General features: G+C 38.2%; 1 protein-coding gene across 1 annotated transcript in view; it reads left to right on the top strand.

Moving 5' to 3' along the window:
- Positions 1–13,697, top strand: part of PLXDC2 (plexin domain containing 2) — a 283,134-nt gene that overhangs the window by 160,108 nt on the left and 109,329 nt on the right. The window lies entirely within an intron of this gene.

Here is a 13,697-nt window from a genome sequence, read left to right on the forward strand (position 1 = left end):
TTTGGATCAGATGAGCCATGAACTACTGATTGGGATTTTGAGACTTCTCTGATTTCCATTCTACTTTCCTTTAGTTTCCTTTTGGTGCTTGATCATCGGTGTCTAGTTCTGTATTCTCTTATTAGGGGTGTTACATTTGATGGGGTGCCAAATCAGGTGCATGATCTGTATAGCATGAAAGAACGGGGTGGGATGGATCCTGCACAGTTAAAACAGCAGCAGTGGGACCAGTGTTCATTCTATAAATGCTCCTTATTCTTACTGCTGAACTTGGTACCTTAAAAATTCACAATGTTCACTCTTTCCCCAAGTAACTCTTGTGTGGTCACTCTGCTGGGCCTTCACTTTTAATAGAAGCCATGAATTTTCACCACTGCTGTCACCAGTCTCCCCCATCTGCACCCAAAGACTTGGGAGTAAAGGTAAACTCCTGAGGAGATATGTGTAGTAGTAATTTGAGAGGAAAACATTTTTCTTTTGGTGTAGTGCATTTGCGGAATTTAGGTGTTTTGACTTCGGGGTTTTTTTTGGAAAAAGCATGGAAGCATTCTAAGAATAGCTGGCACTCTGCAGCACTCTTTTCTCTTGCTATTAATAGAACACTGAATGATAATTCTGCTTTTTTTTTTTTTGTGCCACCTGTACTAAATAAAATAATATTGGTGAAAACAGAGCAATGGATTATAGTGAAGCTAAATAGGACCATAACATCAGTCTTTCTTGTACAGGCTACTGACATTAGCACAGAGAGACTTGTCTTTTATGTGACACTTCCATGATTTTCAACCTCATAATTAAGCATGAAAAAGTAAGATCTAGTCAATAATGGCTTTAAAAATATTATCTTAACAAAGCCCAGCAACTGAAGTCATCCTGTCAATCCAGGACAGGATGCAACCTTCTCCACAACTTTCTGACTCCTAGATACATTTAGTGGAAAAAGAAAGATCTGTTTCTGTCCTAACTCTCTGATAAATGTTTTGCTTTGGCTATATTTGCAAATTTTGTTAATAAGTTGTTGGTGGTGCAGTGTAGCTTATAGCCTAGCAACAAAGGATAAAGTTCCAAGTTCTTTTTATACTGTATGGTTTACTATTTCTTAGTAACCAAAATTTTTACAATGGCCTTACTATTATTAGAGATCTGGAACACCTCCAGAGGTTATTCTGAGATCAAAAGAATGACAGAGTTAATGTGTACAGGAGTCTCACATGACAGATGTCCACTTCCTGGAGAGCAGGATATGATTAATTATGCTAATAACAACACTACAAACTGTTTTTACCTCCAAATCATAGATTAAATAACCTTGTTAAAAGAAAAGTGGAGGACAAATGACACATTAAATCCCTGTCACAATAAAAAAACATTTACCCACATGGTTTCTGCCATTTTTTATAGAGGTTGTATTGTGGTGTAGCAGGGTTTCCAAGTTACTTAAGATGTCTTTGAAATTGCTGAGGTGTAAACCTCAACTTTTTCTTTGGTTTAACTAATACTTATTTCCTCTTCCAAATGTTTTTGCTGAGCTGATTGTGCTTCACTAATTAAAGGAAGAACAAAGAGTGAAAATAACTAGTATGAGGGCTTTATTCACTGTTGTCCTTAGTTTGTGTTTGACAAGGCTGTTTAATTCATAACTAGGAGATAAGACAGTTGATAGTATTATTAGCATAATTAGTAATTTATGGTTCTTTTGGATATGGGCATCTATCTCCCCACATTTTTTAGAGAGAATTTTTAAAGCAACCTCTGGAGAGCTCTCAAAGCTTTAATAATGGTAGATAACAAAAGAAGAAGCTGAGTTTTGTTTTTTATGAAGGTTTCTAAAGTTTGTGCTCTACAAGCCACAAGTGCGGTTATTTCTGTAACGACCACTCGTGAGTCAGTGAGTCATGTTGTGAACATCAGGAAGATAAACTCATGAAGTCTGGTTTGTTGCCTGTCACTGATATCCCTAACAGAGCTCAGTGACTGTGGAGGTGGGAAAACCATCTCTGTGTTATGGCTCTCCAGGCTGAAACACAGCCTTTCTACCGGAGTCCTTGGAGCTCTGTGACCCAACATCCTACTCAACATGCTTCATACTTGGTTGTATTAATTTTCCGTGCTCATGGTAATAAGTCCCTCTTGCTTATTGTCAGTACCTTTGTTGTTGTTGTTGTTTATAAGTCTGTTTTCTAGTGCAGCCTAGTATCAGATACTGTAAATTATTTAGGAATTCTTCTTCCTTGTGTGGCACCTCTCCTTGATGTTACATTTCTCTATGGTATTGCTATGCCTGCAGCAGGGTTGCAGAGGAGGGTGGTAGCTAACCCAAATTATTACGGATTTTCATTAAACCTTATATTTGTTGCCCGGCATTAAGAAAGGTTTTAATTTTCTCTTTTTTAAATTTTTCCTGATGGTTTGAATGATCAGAGGTCATAAGGGATCTTAAGGTAGTTTCAGTCTCTTTTCTTTCCATATTACTGAATATTACTGTCTATAACCTGTAAATCAAGAACATGTAATAGAACCAAACTGCTTAGAAACATATAACATACTTGATTTTCACATTTAACTATAGATATATAGCAAAGGAAACAGCAAATAAAAACATAGTTCTGTATTATCATATACTGGGAAAACAATTTTTTGGTCGTGGAATTTTTCTCTAGAATTATACTCTCAAGGAAATGGTATGTTTGCCCCAGCCTGTCTGACCCCATTCATCCCATGAACCCCCCAACAGTCGCACTGAATATCTGCTCGCTGGGGCTAAGATGAGTTTTCTTCTATCCTCTGTGCTCTCATGGTTTTGTCTGTAGCAGGAAGGATGCAATAGTGAATATTGCAGTAAATACATAGAAAAGGTGTTTAAAATTTGACCAAAGTATCTGTACAGGTCAAAATAAAGCAAAAGTTTTCCTCAGATAGACATGTAAATCTTGGGGTTAATTTGGGGCTAATTCTTACTAGAGGTGCCTGTAAGTCTATGGTGGCAATAACTTTCCTTATTTTGACAGTTTCTTTACTTCCCCTTCGCTTTTTTTTTTTTTTTTTTTCTGGCAGCGCAACATCTGGAAGCTCCAAAACAGAGTAGATGATCCTGCCAGTCAATATGACCTTTGATTTAGCCAATCTTTCAGAAATTGTCATTAAAATGAAAGCCACGTCTGCATCACCTAAAAACGTTAGTTTTCTGATAAGTAACTGTCAGCTTGGTTTCTGTTGTGGTTTTTGTTAAGGTTTTTCAAAGCTTGTTATTGTTAATTTTTCTTTACATCTAGTGAACATTTCTAGACAAATCCAGAAAATTTGATCATGACTAGAATTTTCTGACTTTGAGGTTGTTTGCTTTGAACTATCCATCATGTTTTATTCCCAAAGCCAGTAACTGCTTTGCAAAACAGAAGCCAATGCAAGTATTAACCAGTTAATTATAACTGTAAACTTTAATGTGTTGCTAGCAAATTCATTTCAATTAATTATGATCTCATTAATTAAATGAAATTTTCAGAATTGAAAGAAACTGTTACTCCTTGAACATCAGTCCAAAAATGTAGGAGTAATTATTTTCAGCAAACTTAAAATGGATATTAGGTCTGTGAGGTAAATCCTGAAGTCTCTGGTTAGTTTTTCACTCAGTCTTAACTCAGGCAAGTAACTACTGATATTCAAGCTCAAAAGGGAGAAAAGAAGGTCTGAATCTAGGAGAGAAGGAGATGAAAGGCGGTGGAAGCTTGAAGCTTTGTTTGCTCTGAGACATGACAGTGTAGACCCAAACTAGATGGACTGTATCAGGATAAGAGGATGCTGACAATTAGGGGCCAGGATGAGTGAGAGGAAGGGGTTCCTTGTTGGAGTTGCAGTGGTGTATTAAGGAGCCAGGAGACTTGTGAGGTAAATGAGCTGAAGGAAGTTTATACACTGAAAAGGTAGAGTATAGCTGGATGTGATTTCATTTGACAGGGAGCTCTGGACTGTAGCAAGGAGATGGTATTATCCTGAAAAAGTTTGAGGGAAGAAAAACTGTAGGAGAAATGGATGGAGGGAGAAATCAAGCTGGAGGTCACTACTATTAGGATAAATAATAGCCCTTTAATAGATTGGCAATTTCAGAAGTAGCTCCCAGTGGGGAAGCTGTTGTACTGGTGTGGAGGAGCACAGATGAGCGACCAAAGAGAGAAAAACAGGTGTGAATGAAAAGATGAAATGTCAGTGTTACACCTCTTTGGTGCTCTCTGTACACTGTCATGCAGGTTATTATGTTGGAAATGAGTGCATTTCTGCAGGTATGTGAAATTGAAAACAAGAATACTGTAGAAATGACAGGAGGATACAAAGCAAATAAATGTGGAAAAACTATTAAAAACAGCGTGGTTAATAGTAGGTAAGTTACACTAGGAAAACCACAGAATTGTAGGGGGTAGATTATAAACTGAACAAGGTAAGAGCAATGACCTGGTGACCTCTAGTAGGCAAAGATCACTGTCTACTCTAGCAGCCTCTGAACATGTCAGTAACAGTCTGGAAATCCCATGAAAAATTCGGTTTGAAAGAAACATCTTTATGAGCATAACTTATAAAATGTGTGCTATCAAGAAGTAAGTAGAAAACAAGAGGCTAGTGTTTGGTGAAGGAAAGCAAAGAGACTGAGTGACGTGGTTATTCCTTTGTGGAAGCTTAGCTGATTCACAGTGGCTGGGTTGATCACCAATAGTGCTGGAAAGAGACACTGTGCAGTGACAGTGCACAGAGTCTGAAATAACTCTGCTATGAGCTACAAGCATGGGCAACAGTCCACAGGCAAATTTACAAGTAAAACAAATAGATTATATACAAAGGGTACAATTCATCTAGCTGTGCCAACATCTATATCCATGTTTGTCAGCCTAAACTCATATATAGTCAGTAGAGAGGTAATCAATATAGTCAGCAGAGTCTATGAACGCTGACGGCAGATGTTTAAAGTAGATTGAATGAATAGCATCCTGTGTCTAATTCTCTCTCTATGTCAATATATATATTGTTACAAAGAAAGCCTGGGTTGATCAGCTCAGATATAGTTGTTTATATTTTTAGATTTATACAGCTGGGTAAGTTGACTATTATACCAACTAATGTGAAGAAGGCTCCAGAGATATCCACCTACCTCATGCACTAGCAAACACACAAATACAAATCAGGAAAAAAATGGAACTCAAAGATGTTGCAGGAAGAAAACGTGAATCGAAAATGTGCTGCATAGGTAGACACCTTATATAAGAATTACAACAAGGAACTGCTGTTAGAAAGCTTGCAACTGCTAAATCAGTCAAAAGATAGCTAAAATGGCATCTTGTAGGCAATCAAGATGAAACCACTGAAAATAAAATACTTTGGATGTTTGAAACAACCTGGAATGCCAAAGACAGCGTGAATTCGCCAAATATAACTAAGGGTATTAGAGGGCTGATGGGACTGTATGGGGAGAACAGCAGTAAGAGCCAATTAAAATGTGCAATAGGTTTTGAAGCAAAGTAGGGATGGGTCTTTAAAAAGCAAGCCATGAATTACCTCTTTGCTGTAGCTTACTGCTCAGAGATCTGGAAACTAGACATCCTGTCAGACACTTCCACAGCAAGCAATAGACCCAAAGCACTGACACATTTCAGCAGAGCAATAGGCTGTTCAGCCTGAGACATTTGACGTGATGACTCCCAGTTGTCCTGTAGTGAGTTTCTGCCATTTGTCTGAGGATGGGACATTCAGTCACATATAGCCCTGCTGAAGTTGGAGCAAGCAGTTGAATGTGTAAAAACTGTATTAAAATCTGGTGAGATAATATTTGATAAATCATCCTTCAGTAGAGGAACATTCCTGAGCAGCAGACAGAGGAATTATTTGAAATAATTCTTATGGTGGAGATGCTGTCTGAGCATTTCTACCACTGCTGATGATGGAAGGAGTACCAAAAAAAGAAATAAAAAGGCACCCCAATATTAAATCCCACTGTGATCAAATTAAAGCTGGTAATTTTCTAAAACTGAAATCAATAACACTTTGTATGATTGTGTTACTTCCTAAGGTCAGATCGTATGTTTAAAAGACATTTGTAGTTATTAAAGGGAGAGGTCTTTGTGCATATAAGATACACACAGGTTTTTGTTAAAACTGCAACTGTTTTACCCGTTATTGAACCAAGATAAAATCACAGGCAAGATAAAATCACTGAAGGCACTGAAATAAATTTTCCAGTGAAGTCTGATATTATTGGAACCTGTGCTGATGAGCAGATGTGAGGTCCTTGAGCATGGTCTCTAAACACTGACCACTCAGGACAATGGATTCAAAGTCATCTTTTATTCACACAAGAAAGAATCACGCTTACTCCAATATCAAGCTGTTTATAAATATGCATATAACTTGTGGCAAAGTAACAGAGACAAAAAATTTTGGGTTAGCTGGCTAGCTGGTTGGCTGCTTAAAAGTTTAAGTTCTGTACAGAGATAGCATATTTTGAATTCCCATTCTGGACATTGAATGTGTAAACAGTATTATAGTATTGATGTTTATTTGTATTGTTTTCAATACATCTGGAGGGATATTATGAAAAACAAGCACCTTGAATGAGCACAAGAATCCTAATGTAATTTGGCATCGCGTTTTGCAGGACTTTCAGAGAAAGAGGATCAATGAAAGAGGAGTGGGATGCTGTGGGGAAAGGAATAAAGCCTGGTGTTGCACTTCCTCTTGCTGTGTTTGCACACAGAGCAATACCTCTGAGCAGGAGGGAAATCTGACCACCTAGCTTGGAGGTGCTAGGGAAGAAGGATCCACAGGCTTAGGATCTGAGATCGTTAAGGGTGAGGATCATTGTGAATTTCTAGCCTCTGCTACTTGAACATTAACTGGAGATTTCCAGTCCTCAGAGGACAATTATGCTTACGTGCATTTTTGCCGCATCTCATAAATTTGCTTTCTTAAACTTTCAAAGCCAGTGGATAGGTGGAGTAAAATTTGCCTGGCTCTCTGGAGTATCACTGTACTGAGTGGAACATCTTGTTGGAGCCTGCCAGAAATCTCAGTGAGGCTTTTCTGGTTGTTCCTGCTGCTCTAGCCCCTTCGGCACAGGAGTCAGCAGGAGGTGTGCTCATCACTTAATGAAGAGCTCTTTGATAACAAAAAATTACCCTGTGGGCAACATCTGTTAAATGGCAAAGGTGATATAAAGTCGAGCTAGTGTTTCTAGCCAAAATCAGTGACTTGGGCTACCCTGTGTCTGTTGCAGGGAATTACACTTGTCATCACCAGTGGGCAGCTCACTCTGTAAGAACTATAGAGGTCGGGCTGTTGACTGGCAAATATCAGCTCACACAATTGCCTTCTATTTACATCCTCTGTTTCTGATGCCTTATGTTGCCACACAGCCGTTAAAATTCTTTTCTACCTATAAAACTTCCTTTTCCTGTCATTCCTGTGTCAAGTGTCCCTTCTGGAACTAGCTCTCCTGTTTCTGTAAGGGTGTAGCCCTTCTGTCAGCTTTCCCCTAAAACTCTGTTTTGTCTTGTTTTCTGCCGGTCAACTCTTACAACTCTTTCTGTTCCTGCCCCTTATGCTTTATCTTTACGATTTGGATCAGAAACACTTAGGGCAAAAAGAATGGTAAGCTTTGGGGGGAAAAAATAAAAAAAATACATATGCCTTGACATGACTGACCTTCATATAGGAGGGCATTTCTGGAGCACAAGTCTTACGAAGAGAGGCTGAGGGAGCTGGGGTTGTTCAGTCTGGGGAAGAGGAGACTGAGGGGAGACCTTCTCGCTCTCTACAACTACCTGAAAGGAGGCTGTAGAGAGGCGGGGGTCGGTCTCTTCTCCCAAGTTACAGATGATAGGACAAGGGGTAATGGCCTCAAGTTACGGCAGGGGAAGTTCAGGTTAGATATTAGGAAATATTTCTTTACTGAAAGGGTTATCAGGCATTGGAATGGGCTGCCCAGGGAGGTGGTTGAGGCACCATCCCTGGAGGTATTCAAGAGAGGAGTTGACATGGTGCTTGGGAATATGGATTAGTGTTGGGTGGTGTGGTGGTGTGTGTGTGTTGTGGTTTTTTTTTTTGTTTTTTTTTTTTTTGCATCGGTTGGACTAGATGATCTTAAAAGGTCCCTTCCAACCTAGGTGATTCTGTGATTCTGTGATTTGTTGACTTCAACTGCGAGGCTTATGGGGAGTAGTTGCACTGAAGTAGCAACAGGATTTAAAATTACATTTGTGTTAGTCTGTAAGGTTCTGTTTTGTAGAATAACAGATAACTAGCCAAATCATTGGCCCACATGTAATGTCAAACAAGCACTTAAATAATTTTGCAGATCAGACACTTAATAATAAATTAAATGGCTTAACGTTAATGCAAAGAGCCTTCAGGATAGCCAGCAACTCCTTCACTGAACACTGGGAAGTTGTTAGGTATAAGCTATGCCTAAGACAGATCCATCACATTTTATTGTAGAATTTTATAGTAGGCCTATATTTTATGTTCAGCCTTTACAGTAGCATTGCAAAGTTTCAATAATGTTGGGCTTTTACACCATAGTAAAGTTTTTTGATGCAAGACAAGTCTTTATTTTCTGCACCTCCTAAAAAATATAATGTTTTTTTGGTTTGCTTCATGATTATGAGTTAAAAAATAAACTTCAATCCATTTCTGCCTTTTTACCAACTGACTTTTTAAAAGCTCTTTTAAAAGTCCAGTGTCATAAAATTTTATGTGGTTTTATTTGGTCTTTCCTACCTTATAACACAATTTTAGCTCCTGTCTTCAATGTAAAAGATTGAATAACGGAACTCTGCAAACCCCAGTTGAAAAGTCGTTTACTGAGAAAAACAAAAAATCAATCTCAATCCAAAACTAAGCAACTGGAAGATGATGAGAAAAATGGATAAAATATTTAGTTTCTAATTAAAAGAGGAAATTCCTGATAAAGAGTTGTGCTGTAAGGCAATACGTCATAAAAATGATGTATTAGTGTGGAAGTGCTGGGCCTAATGAAATGTGCTCAGTCCATGAAGTTCCTAAGATTTGTAAAATAGTACTTGTATATATCTAAAAAACATGTTGGCACTTGGTTACAAACATTTTTAAAAAATGAAATATTTCAAAGTATAGAGCATTTAGAGACCAATAGAAAACGTGTTGAAAATTCAGCTCATAGTCAATATTCATTACTGAATTTAAGGACTGTTGTAGTATTTCTAATAAAAAGTGGGGTCTTGTTAGTTTAAATTCTCTCCAAATATAATTAAGAGGTGTTCTTTTCCAAAAAGTTAATGTCTAACTTTGGCAAAAGTTCTGTTCCTTGTCCTATTAAGAAAGTTTTTGCCTTTTTTTTTTTTTTTTTAATGTCTTGAATTCCATATATATATATTCCATATATATCAATTTCAATGCAAAGGGCCATTAAAAGCTTTTCGGTCAGTTGGTCCCACGTGCATCTTAGTGAAGGCTCTTTCCTTTCATCTTTCAGGGGAACTTGTTTTAGGCCTCAAATCAGGCTGCTGTAAATGCGGTATTAAAATCCTGGACATAAACCCCAGTACATTATGTGATACTATTGCGGTCTGGTACCATAGGACCATGTGCTGTTGCTGATTACTCATAACAGCCAGGGAAACCGAAGGCGTCATCTCCTTCACAGGTCATCATCCCTACCTGTAAACATCATATATTTATGTTCTGATTCCTAAAATACTTATGAAATTCACCTTGTTCCTTATGTTTCTGCTGAAATCTACAGACTCCTGCATTTGACTGATGATTTGGCTTCCTTAAGAGATGGCCGTTAAAATAACTGATCACATAAACAATAGCCTGAACTTACTGCTGTCAAATAGGCCGTAAAGTTCCTCGTGTTGCCACAGGTTGCTTACCTTATTGCCTCACATTTAATTGTATTTCATATCAGGGCAACACTCCAATTCAAGATAGCTAGTTTATTAAAATCGTGTTCTACCACGGCAGGTAGCACCAATGCTCACCCCTCCTCCTCTTCTAAAATAGCTGAGCATAGACAAAAGTTGTAGCAGAGCAACAGTCAACGGGTAAAGTGTCAAAGTCTGTGGGGTTTTTTTTCCACTTACGTGGATAGTATTAGATACAAGAAGTACCGAATTGGCAAGGTTTTTGCATGTGTGTAGATAAATGATTTTAATTCTGTCAGGAAAGGATATTAGAAATATTATATTTGGAAGAAGTCATAGACTGCTATGTCAGTTCAACTAAACAGTGCTTTTAAAGCTATGATTAGATGACAGTCCTATCCAGTTAATAATTTTTTGTTCTAGCAACGAAGAGGTCTTTCTCCACTTCTATGCTGTGTGGTTTAATACCTTAAATGGTATTTCAACAACTCATATGATGATGTATAGCAAGGTGTTTAAGTTAGTGCAACATTAGTACAACCGTTAAGCATTTGTGCTAGATTACCTTTGTAACTTAATCTAATAATACCTCTGCATTGCACTAGCTTCAGTATTTCTAATATGATGCTGCAATACATAGTATAGATGTGCTGGTAAAGGCCTGATTTAAATAAATAAATAACCTGTAGAGCCATCATCCAGAGAACTAATTAATAAGGAAAATAAACTGTAAGAAAAAGAGAAATTTAAAGCCTTGAAACAATGTCCTAGTTTGCAACCCATAATATCTTGGAAGAGAAGCTTATTTTTTCCCCCTTTGTTTCACTTCAAGCTTACTAATTCGTTGGGCCACTGGCAATATGTCCAAAGCAATTTTAGCAAGTGACAGTAGGTTTGGTTTCCAGCTGCGTTAGCGAGTGTGGAGTTTTGGGTTGTTGTGCAGCAAGCAGCTTCTTGTTATCTGAAAGAAAAGTTTGGGAGCTTATGCAGGCTTAATTAAAATCAATGAAGGATTTTAAAGTGAACACTGAAATTATTACTGGAAAAATATAATTAACAAAGTAAATTGCATCCTAAAATGGTTCCAGACCAGCCCACAGGGACCCAGTGCCAGTCTTCACTGATGAGGAAGCAGGAAACACTCTGGGAGCTGAAAGAAGGCACCAGCAAAGACAACTGGAGCCATCCTACAGATGGGACACCATCACGTTAAGAAGGGGCTATTTAGTCATTTAGTTTTACATGTTACCAGAAGCATTATTAAAAAATAGATATAATTCCTCTTTCTTCTTGCTATTAAGAGTACCTGTTTTTTTGTATCCAAAGCTTCTGATCATCCATAATTTCCATTTTCCTATCTGCGTGTCTGAAGAAAGACTGCTAGGGAGTATGAAAAGCACACAAATCAATCCTAGTAAGCCTTTTTATGTTTATTACTTCAGATAAAGTATTCTAATTTCCCTACTTGGTATCTGTCAATGTCAGAGGAAATGTCTGCACCTGGAATTTCGTTAGCATCTCTAACAGACAATATAGGGAATATAGACTTTCTTAATATTTCTACTGTGCTGCAATGTGGGTATGATGACTGTTCCCCTCTGACTCTTGGAACGCCTTAAGAAAAGCAAATGCTGCTGCGTGGTTTGTGTGATCAACAGTTGGAAAACAGAATGCATGCAACTGTTGTCTGAGTCACATTTTGAAAAATCACTCGCTCGTTGCCAGCTTCTTCATTATAACATCATTCCTTACTTGGCAACAACCTTGTTTCAAGCCAGTCCTTGCTAAATTCATTACCCTTGCAAATTTTTCAGATTGATATCAGTCTGTTTTCTGAAACCAAGGCCATTGAAATAAACAGGTTCCCATGGATCTTTGTCAGTTTTGAACTGGGACCTAAATTTCTTCGCTCGCTTCCCACTCCTCATTACAATCTTGGCCTTGGCTCCATTCACATCCTTTACCCCCTTTCTTCTGCCAGTGTTGTCATTTGGCTGTGACATCCCCAACCTTCAAGCTTTTTCATGCATGTGCTTGTTCCTGAGGAGTTGGTTCCAGGTGTGAGCAGTGGAAAAGAAGCATTTAGGACTAAATAATAGTCTGCTTCTTAAACAAATCTTAGGAAAAAAGTCATCAGAGGTTTTTGGTTTTTTTTCCTTGCTACATCTTGCACTGATAATTTTTTGACAAAGCTTTGATTTAATGATAAGAACACGTCATGAAAAACTGAACAAATACAACATAGTTTTTGTTTTTTTCATGGAAAGTTTACCTCAAAACTAGATATTTGTTTTCACTTTTTAAAGTAGAGTCAGCACTTTAAGGCTCAGATGGTTATTGGGGAAAAAGAATTATGTTTTTCAGCTCAATACTGTTCATTGCCTCAAATAGGTAACACCTGAAATGACTTGTTGCCAGAGGGTGCGGAATGAGTGTGCGTGTGTGTGTGTGAGCAAGTGGGGATGTGTAGTCTGTAGTCATACTGCAATAAACGTAGCTAGAAGTCTGCTTTGCAACACTGATTCACTACCAAAAAAAAAGAAGACATGGCTAATTGAGACATTCCAAGAGTAACTGAGGAAAATTCTGCTGTGCTCACTTTCTTCCTATGGTCTTGTGGAGATGGTTAGAATTAATAACAGGTTTTTTCTGTACCACACATACACAAGCACACAAAAAATATGCTAATCAGAGAAAGTTCTGTAGAATCACAAAATTAGTTAAGTTCCAGTAAAAAAAAGCAATCTCAGAAGAAGACATCTGAATTGCCACAGACCAGTAGTTCATACATTTTCATGTTAATGTAATTTTCTGACAAAAAAAAATTTTAAATTTTCCAGGAAGCTTTATGAGACCATAGTGTGTGCCCCTCTCTGAACATGTCTTTCTTCCTACATCTGTGATCTTGGAAAGGCTAAAACCACCGCTATGGGCCTGAGGGGCTGAGACAGCCTTCTCTGATCTCACAGAGATACCAACAATCCTATAGAGCAAGGATTTAGTCATGAGAAGAGATAAGTTACAAAGAGGCATCTGTGCAGTTTTTCAAAAATGTTCTGGACGACACTCTTAGTCATGTGATTTGGTTTTAGGTAGCCCAGCAAGAAGCAGGGAGTTGGACTCAATGATCCTTATGGGCCCCTTCCAACTTGAGATATTCTATGATTCTGTGTGGTTTAGTTCCATTTATTTTGCACAGCTGCTTTATGTTCCAGCCCATTGCAGTAACTCTTCTAGATGCGGCTTTTATTTTAGAACTACTACCTCTAGCCCATAATATAGTAATAATTTCACGTTATGTGTGTCATTTTGATAGTGACATTCAAAGAGGCTCCTAGTTCAGTCTGGAAAAGCAGCTTGTTGTCATGCCTGTCTAGTGTGGCTCCAGGAAATTATAAGGTAGCCAGAATCACTGGCGTGCGGTTCTTACTCTGCCTCACCAACCAGTCCAGATCTCAGCTCTTAAAAAGTATGGGAAGGAATAGACAAGGCGTTAGGGCCATCTGTGCAAATGCTGCTTCTCCTTCAAGTGCTAGTGGGCTCAAAGCTGCCTTGTATTGCCAGTGACAATGTTGGTATAACCTAGGAGGCAGGGTCTGCCCTGCAGTTCCTGTTAGAAGTGTTTTAACTTCACCCATTATGATACTACAAAATCTGTTCAGGCTAAGTATAGCCTGTAACTCTGCTTTTAACCAACCTGAAAAAAGAAAGCCAGACCTTGTAAAACTGCATCATGACCCTTGATGCCTGGGGCCACTTACCCTGAAAAATCCTTTTGTAGCTATTTGCTGGAGTAGAAATGGTGACTTTTGA

Source organism: Numenius arquata, chromosome 12 (genome assembly GCF_964106895.1).
Source record: "Numenius arquata chromosome 12, bNumArq3.hap1.1, whole genome shotgun sequence".
Classification (NCBI taxonomy): Eukaryota; Metazoa; Chordata; class Aves; order Charadriiformes; family Scolopacidae; genus Numenius; species Numenius arquata.